This window comes from Phocoena sinus, chromosome 1, assembly GCF_008692025.1.
Source record: "Phocoena sinus isolate mPhoSin1 chromosome 1, mPhoSin1.pri, whole genome shotgun sequence".
In the NCBI taxonomy this organism is placed as follows: domain Eukaryota; kingdom Metazoa; phylum Chordata; class Mammalia; order Artiodactyla; family Phocoenidae; genus Phocoena; species Phocoena sinus.
Window position 1 is genome coordinate 37,776,803 of NC_045763.1, and position 7,425 is coordinate 37,784,227.

A 7,425-nucleotide genomic window follows, 5' to 3' on the forward strand; every position below is an offset into this window, starting at 1 on the left:
AATTTGGGGGGTAATGGGTTGAAGGTGCAGAACAGTGGGGACTGTGGACTAACTTTTGCATGAAAAGTAGGAAAAATACATTCATAATTGTAAGCGTTTGCCTAAAGAAAGTCTAAAAGAGTGTAAAGAAACCAGTAAAAGTGGTTGGGCAAGGGACATGAAACTGCGTGGATGAGGAATAGGCATAGGAGTGAGACTTCCACTGTTTATATAAAATATATAAATATTCAACTATTTATTTAACCATCTGAATGTATTACCTATTCAAAAATTAAATTAAAAAAAACCTAACGCTCAGAGGATAAAAAATTTGCCTACAATCATATAGCTAATCATAACAGGCTTGATGACAGGACTTCCACTTTTTTCCTTATATCACACTGCCTTTCTGAAATTTTCAGGAATGTAAGATTTAAAAATTATCACAAGTAAGCCTTTCTCTGAAACAACCACTCCGAGTGCTCAGCAGAAATAACACCAGTGAGACTACATTGAAGTCATCTGCATATGATGACTTGGAAAACAGTATAATACTCATTGTTGGCCCAAAACATTCACCATCACCCACACTATACAATGTAATACTTGGGCTTCATTTACCAGAAGGAGACAAAATTCTCATAAAAGCCCTTATCATAGATTTCAAATTCCAACACAACATTCATTTTGCAGAAAAGATGAAATGTACGACACAAAGATTGTATTTATAAACACTTTCACATAGAGAAAAACGTCATTACAGCAAGTCAGCTTTCTACTCTAAATAAGCCAGGGAATGAGTACATGTAAATATGTAAATGTGTAATTTACTTTTTACAAATAACTAAGTACAAAATGTCATTGGGGATACTGGGTTGGAGAGTCCCTAGTCTAGCTTCTCAGCACGTACACTCTTAAACAGAGCTAAACAGGCCTATCATATTCCAAATCACAAAAGATCTGTGTTTCAGACCATCCCAGACATCTGTTTGAGAGAATAATACATCATACATCCAGGGCATCAAGTATTTGAGGATCTCGACATTAATTTACACACAAATATCTGTACCACCTAGTACTGCTTTTGAACAAGTGCCAAGGAACGTCCAACTCAATTCTGGGTCCCTTAGTTCTGAGCAGCCCCACATATAGGACACAATATCTTCTCTGTTCCATTTCCCGCTTCATAGTGGGCAACTATGACATCTATACTGATGACATATCAATACCCTTTATAGTCCCTTAACCTCCCACTACTTCAATAATCTATACGTCTATTCCCCTTCAACAGCACTGAGACAGTTACACTCTGGTTTGTTTTTTTTTTAAGTTTATTTATTTACTTATTTATTCATTCGTTCATTCATTTATTCATTTATTTTGGCTGCGTTGGGTCTTTGTTGCTGTACATGGGCTTTCTATAGTTGCAGCGAGTGGGGGCTAGTCCACTGTGGTGCGCAGTCTTATTGTGGTGGTTTCTCGTGTTGCGGAGCATGGGCTCTAGGCACGCTGGCTTCGGTAGTTGTGGCTCACGGGCTCTAGAGTGCAGGCTCAGTAGTTGTGGCACACAGACTTAGTTGCTCCGCGGCATGTGGGATATTCCCAGACCAGGGCTTGAAGCCGTGTCCCCTGCATTGGTGGGTGGATTCTTAACCACTGCGCCACCAGGGAAGTCCCTACACTGTTTTTTATTTTACCTTGAAACTATATTTATACTGAACTCTCAGCTTTCTCATTCTGTTTTTCTTACAAAACCTAGTCTTCAACCACATTTCTGATTGTCTCCTTATTTTCCAAGTACACCAGCCCCAAAGAAGGTTTTATTTCTCACAGCCCCAGCTCTGACGTTCAAAGTGCATCATACCATCATACCTCCCACACTATCACTAGCAATGTAAAATTACTCTCCATTTTACCTTTCTTTTCTGTAAATTCCAATTCTGGATCAACCCAATCATCTTTTTTGCCTTCTTCCTCTTAGGCTGCTGGAAGGGAAAATGCATGCTCCTGGGCCCCACTACAAATATATATTTCTAACTTTAACTTGGCTTAAATGTGTCAGCAATCTTTTTTATTTAATCCTTAATCCAGGGACTTCCCTCCCTGGTGGCGCAGTGGTTAAGAATACGCCTGCCAATGCAGGGGACACAGGTTCGAGTCCTGGTCCGGGAAGATCCCACACGCCACAGAGCAACTAAGCCTGTGCACCACAACTACTGAGCCTGCGAGCCACAACTACTGAGTCCGCACGCCTAGAGCCTGTGCTCCGCAACGAAAAGCCACCGCAATGAGAAGCCTGCACACTGAATGAAGAGTAGTCACCACTCGCCACAACTAGAGAAAGCCCACGTGCAGCAACGAAGACCCAACGCAGCCAAAAATAAAAATAAATTAATTAATTAAAAGAAGAATCCTTAATCCATTCCTCTTTAATTTTCCATTGAATATTTCCATGGCCATAATACTCAAGCCAGAAACTCGCCATAGTTCCTTCAGTCTCCAAAGATAACTGACGTCTCCACAGATAACTTATCACACCAACAAAATAAAACCATCTTTTAAACTCTCTCACCTTCCTTCCCTCCTACCACATCATTATCCATCTCGATGTCTATCCTTTTGGTGTCAAAGAATGAAATGCCCAATGTATCTCCTAAATAAAATTTCCCCTCAACCTAGCATACTAAAAAGAAAAACACACATGTGCCATAGTGGAAAGAACACAGGTTTCAGAGCTAGACAGACTTTTTCAAATTCTTGCCTATAGCCTTCCCAACTGCAAAAGAGGGATACTGATAAATAAACAAGGCTGTTGTGATCCATAACGCATCTTTATGATACCTGGCATATAGCATAACCTCAACAAAGGTGTTTCACTACTATCAGCTCTCCTTCACAACCACAGTTGTTGAAAGAGTAATTTTACTGTCTCACATTTGCTCCTCAATCCATCACGATCTGACTACTGCCATCATTCCCAGCATCACGCTATCTAAAGTGTCTTTCAAAGAAAGCAAGTGATCTCCTAATTACTAAATTCAGTGGTTTCTTCCTAATTCTCATTCTACTGGTCATACACCACATCATACACTGATGGTCGCCCTCTCCCTTCTTGAAACCCTTTCTTCCTTTGGCTTCTATCATAATGCCATTCTGTTCTAATTCTTGTCCCACTGTTTTAACCTCTCTTTCTCAGCGTCTATTACCCTTCAAACAATGATATTCCTTCTGGTCCACAGCCCTTTTCTTCTCTTCTTTCAGTATTACCATCCCATACTAAGGCTTCAAACATCCCCCATATACTCTTTGTTGACCCTCAAATATATGTATTCAGTTCCAAACTTTCTCCCAGTTTTCAGACCCAAATTTCCATCTACCCACAATGATACCTGAAAAACATCTCAAACTAAACTTGTCCAAAACCACATTACCTCCTCTCAAAATTGCTTCTTTATGTTCCCTATTTCAATTAACACTATCAATCCATCCCATCAGCCAAGTTAGAAATCCCCCACTAATTCTCTCAACTCTATTTTTTTCATAATAAATACTATTTATTAAAAGACAAAAGTGAAAATACAAGTTACAGATCAGAAGAGAATTTTTGTAACTAATTGTACTCAAAGTGTATTAAAAAAAACTTTTAGAACTTAGTAAGAAAAAACCCCACAAAGTAGAAAAATGGGCAAGAGACTTAACAAGCAATTCACAGAAGAAACCAAATTGGGTAACACAAGATATTCAACATTATTAATAATTGGGGAAATGCAAATAAAGACCACAGTACCTTTTTATACCCCCTAAATTGGTAGAAATTTAAATGTCAGATACTACCAAATACTAATAAGAATATGAAGCAGTGATAACATTCATACTCTGCTATAGGAGTGTAAATTGCTGCAACCACTTTGGAAAACAATCTGATATCTTATGAAGTTAAAGTGTATATACCCCATGACCCTACTCCTAGGTCTTGTTGCATGTGTGTACCCCCAACTCCAGCCATAGGCAATCACTAATCTACATTCTGTTTCTATAGTTTTGCCTACTCTGGACATTTCGTATAAATGGAATCATACAGTCAACTCTATTTTGAAACCTCATGGAACTGCATGCCATTCTCTTCATTTTCCTACCACTATTCCCCTCTGACCTGGATTAGCACACTACTTTCCTGCCTACCTAGGCTTTCTGCCTCCACGCTCTTCACTTTGAATTCTTCCTCCATATTTTCACCAGAGATAATCAACCATACCAAACTCCTGCTTAAAAGCTTCAATGGCTCCCCATACCTACAGAATAAAGTCCAAATTATTTAGCAAAGTTTTTTTCAGAGGGATACATTGAAAGGTTTTTAAATTCGACAAACCCGGTTTCACTTCTAGCTAAATCTGAATACTGGCTTAGTCCAGAGTGTTCAAAGTTAAGGGTAAAAGGCAGAGGAGGGAAAAGGAAAGATGCGGAGAGGAGGGATGACAGGGGAGGAGTGAAAAAAAGGAGTCAGTAGTGTCTGAGGGGAGGGAAGTATCTTTCGAGGGTAGAAGTGGGTGTTTTCGAGGGTGTTACGTTTGAGAAAAGTAAGGGAGTCCAGATCTCTGAGCGAGCTGACAGTGTGGAGCTGGAGGTCTCAGAAACGGGAGTTCTCCGAGGAAATGAAGAAGTCCTGAGTCTCTGAAGTGGGGAAAGAGCCTGAAGGAGTCGGGGACCAAGTCCCAGATACGAAGGAACTTCTACGGGTTCCGGGCCTCTAAGGTGGGGAGGGAGAAGGCGCGGGGCAGGGGTAAGAAGCCGTCCCGGGACCCTGAGGGAAGTGAAAAGAGTAGGGGAAGGGGTCGAGGAGTGTCCCCAGCCGCTGAGAGGAGGCTCCGGGAAGCGAAGGAGTCTTGCCAGTGCTAAAAGACCGGAGCACCAAAGCTCCTAAGCCCAGGCGGGCGGCAGCCGCGCACGCGGGCCGGGGTGCCCTGGGTTAGTGCCCCACGCGCTCTCTTGGCGTTACCTGAGGCGGGACTGAGCAGCCAGAGGGGTGCCTGCGCGGGCGGGAGGGGGAGGCGGAGGCAAAGAGGGAGCATAGTAGCCCTCACAGCTCGGAGGCGGCAGCGGCTCTTAGCCTGCGGAGGCGGTAGGGCTCCCTCGCGCAGAAGCCGGCGACTCGGCTGGGCCAGCGGCGGCGGAGGACGAGGAGGCTACTGCCATGACCCCGCAGCCGGGGCCGCTCCCCCCGGCCTGTTCGGCGAGGCCAGGAGAATGATCCGGCCGGCGAGCCAAAGAGCGCAGCTGGAAGAGCCCCGGGCTGCCCGGTCGCGAGCGACTGAAACTCCTGCCCAGGCGGGCAGGGAAGCTAGGGGCGGGGTTTCAACGGTCACGCCCCCCTCCTCAAGCCCTCCCTCAGAGCAGCCAATCAATCGTTAATACTGGAAAAACGAGCTAGTGGAATTGCCCAATTAGCACTAGGAATGCCACGTGGTATGAGGGTGGACACAATGGGCGTTCAGAAAAGCCAATCATCAGCCCAAAGCGCCAACTCCGGAGGACGAAGGGAACCAATAGGAAGGAAGTAGAAGTAAAAACAGAAGAGGCGGTGTGCGGGAAAGGCGGAACCAAGGGCGGAACCAAGGAGGAGGGAATACACCTGGGGAAAACCCGAGCCCAGGAGCCTCTCAGAGGGCGGGAGAGTAAACACAAAATGGGCCAATCAAAATGCCAAACATATAAGCGCTTGGTAATTGATAGAGGCAACAGAAAATGGATTCTACTGGCGCGGCTTTTGGCTTGGTGAAGATATAGCTGAATAAGGACTTGAGTAGGCAAAAGCCGTATGAACGCAGAGTCGGACAGGATCTCACTATAGTGTGGAGGGAAAACTGAAATAAACAATTATTAGCGACTTGAGATAGTAAGAGCAATGGGTATAAATGCTGAGCGAGCAATACCTCTAAACTAAGAATTCGATTTGGTGAAGCCTTCTTCCAGGAGGTTAACACTTGAGCTGGCTTGAAAACAGGTTAGGGAATAAGAATGCTATTCAGCTGTTCAACAGGCACATATTGCTTTCCATACGCCTGGACCTCATGCCATCAAGGCATGAGCCTTGATGATCTCATGCCTGAGCAGATTGAAGCTTCCAGGGCAAGAGCAGGCAAACAGTGGAGTATGGCCTTCCTGCACCCACGTTCCCTGGGGTTAGAGACCTCCTTTGTGCCATCTTTAGACTTGCCTCCTGTTGGAAGGGTCTTGACAGATGAGTGGGATTTGAACAGTTGGAGTATAGGTGGTGTGCATTTTTGGTGGCAATAAAGTTTAAGAAAGATGTGTGGTAAGAGATAGAAGGCAGAGATAAGAGGTTAAATGTGGGTTCAGCTTAAATGCCAAACTTGTCCTTTCTTTTTTATGCTGGAAGAATTATCAGAGGTTCTTTAGCAGGAGAGTAGCCTTTACAGGACACTGTTTTAGGAAGATTGATAGCTCACAGGATCTCTAAAAGGAGAAAAGAGGTCACCATCACCCAGTCCCCTTGGCAAGCCTTTTCTGTATCATTCTCCTGGCAACAAATCATGTGCTGCCACCTGGTGACAGTTCAAATACCATTGTTCCACATTGCTATTTAATGTTTCTGTTGGAGCCCTGGCACCCTTGCAAACCTGTCTTCCACAGACCTTGATGCAAAGTAGTTGATAAATAAGTAGAGCACTGGTAGCAAGTAGATTAAATAGTGCTATTATGCCAGATATATCACCTGCCCAGTAAAAGATGTAAAAGACAGGGGTTCCTTGTATCTGCTTCAGCAGGAAGATGAGCCTTCATGGGAACTTTTGGGTTTTGTTTTTTTGAACAGGTTCTGTTGGACCCAGGTCTCATCTCTACCATTCCATTCTCATCAATCTCCCTAATGCTGAGGGGGAAAAAACATGAGGATTGCCTTATAGCTATTCAGGTGTCAAAGGCCCACCCTTCATGACCTGTCTGCTGATTAGGCCAGGGCCTTGAATGTACCCCAAAACAGGAAGTAGTTCCTGCTCTACTCACCCCAGCCTTTTATTATGCTTTTATTTCAGATAACTGTCTCCTCTTCCCAGCTAGACTGAGCTAAGAGATGGGAGTCCACTGCACATCTTAGCTTAGGACAAATATATACCAGGACTGGTATGTATTATGCTCAATAAACATCCACTTGGTGGATAAATGACATTATTTTGGGGGCTGTATTTAGCACTGGAAGAGACCTAATGAGACCTCAGTGAGATGCTGCTACTTCTAGGGAAACCCTGGACTGCACTGTCTAGAATACAAAGCCCACGTAAGGAAAAAGTAAAGCTTCCCTAAGTCTACCCAGGAAGGTATACTTCCAGAGAGCAACCAAGTGGTGGAAGGATCAGAACCAATAGCCACAAAGCATTTTAAAAAGTATAATAGGAAATATCAGAGTGCATAACTCTTAGTAAGAATAGT

The 7,425-nt window shown here is 43.8% G+C and overlaps 1 protein-coding gene across 3 annotated transcripts in view; it reads right to left on the reverse strand.

Annotated features, from left to right (window-relative positions):
* TESK2 (testis associated actin remodelling kinase 2) overlaps positions 1 to 7,425 on the reverse strand; it is a 135,602-nt gene that overhangs the window by 125,740 nt on the left and 2,437 nt on the right. For 2 of the 3 annotated variants that reach the window (XM_032607405.1, XM_032607412.1), the window contains exon 1: positions 4,976 to 5,306. The exons of the other annotated variant lie outside the window; for it this stretch is intronic. The gene's annotated coding sequence lies outside the window, so the exon portion shown is untranslated. Of the gene's footprint in view, positions 1 to 4,975; positions 5,307 to 7,425 lie in introns of those variants that run through there. 3 annotated transcript variants of the gene reach the window in all.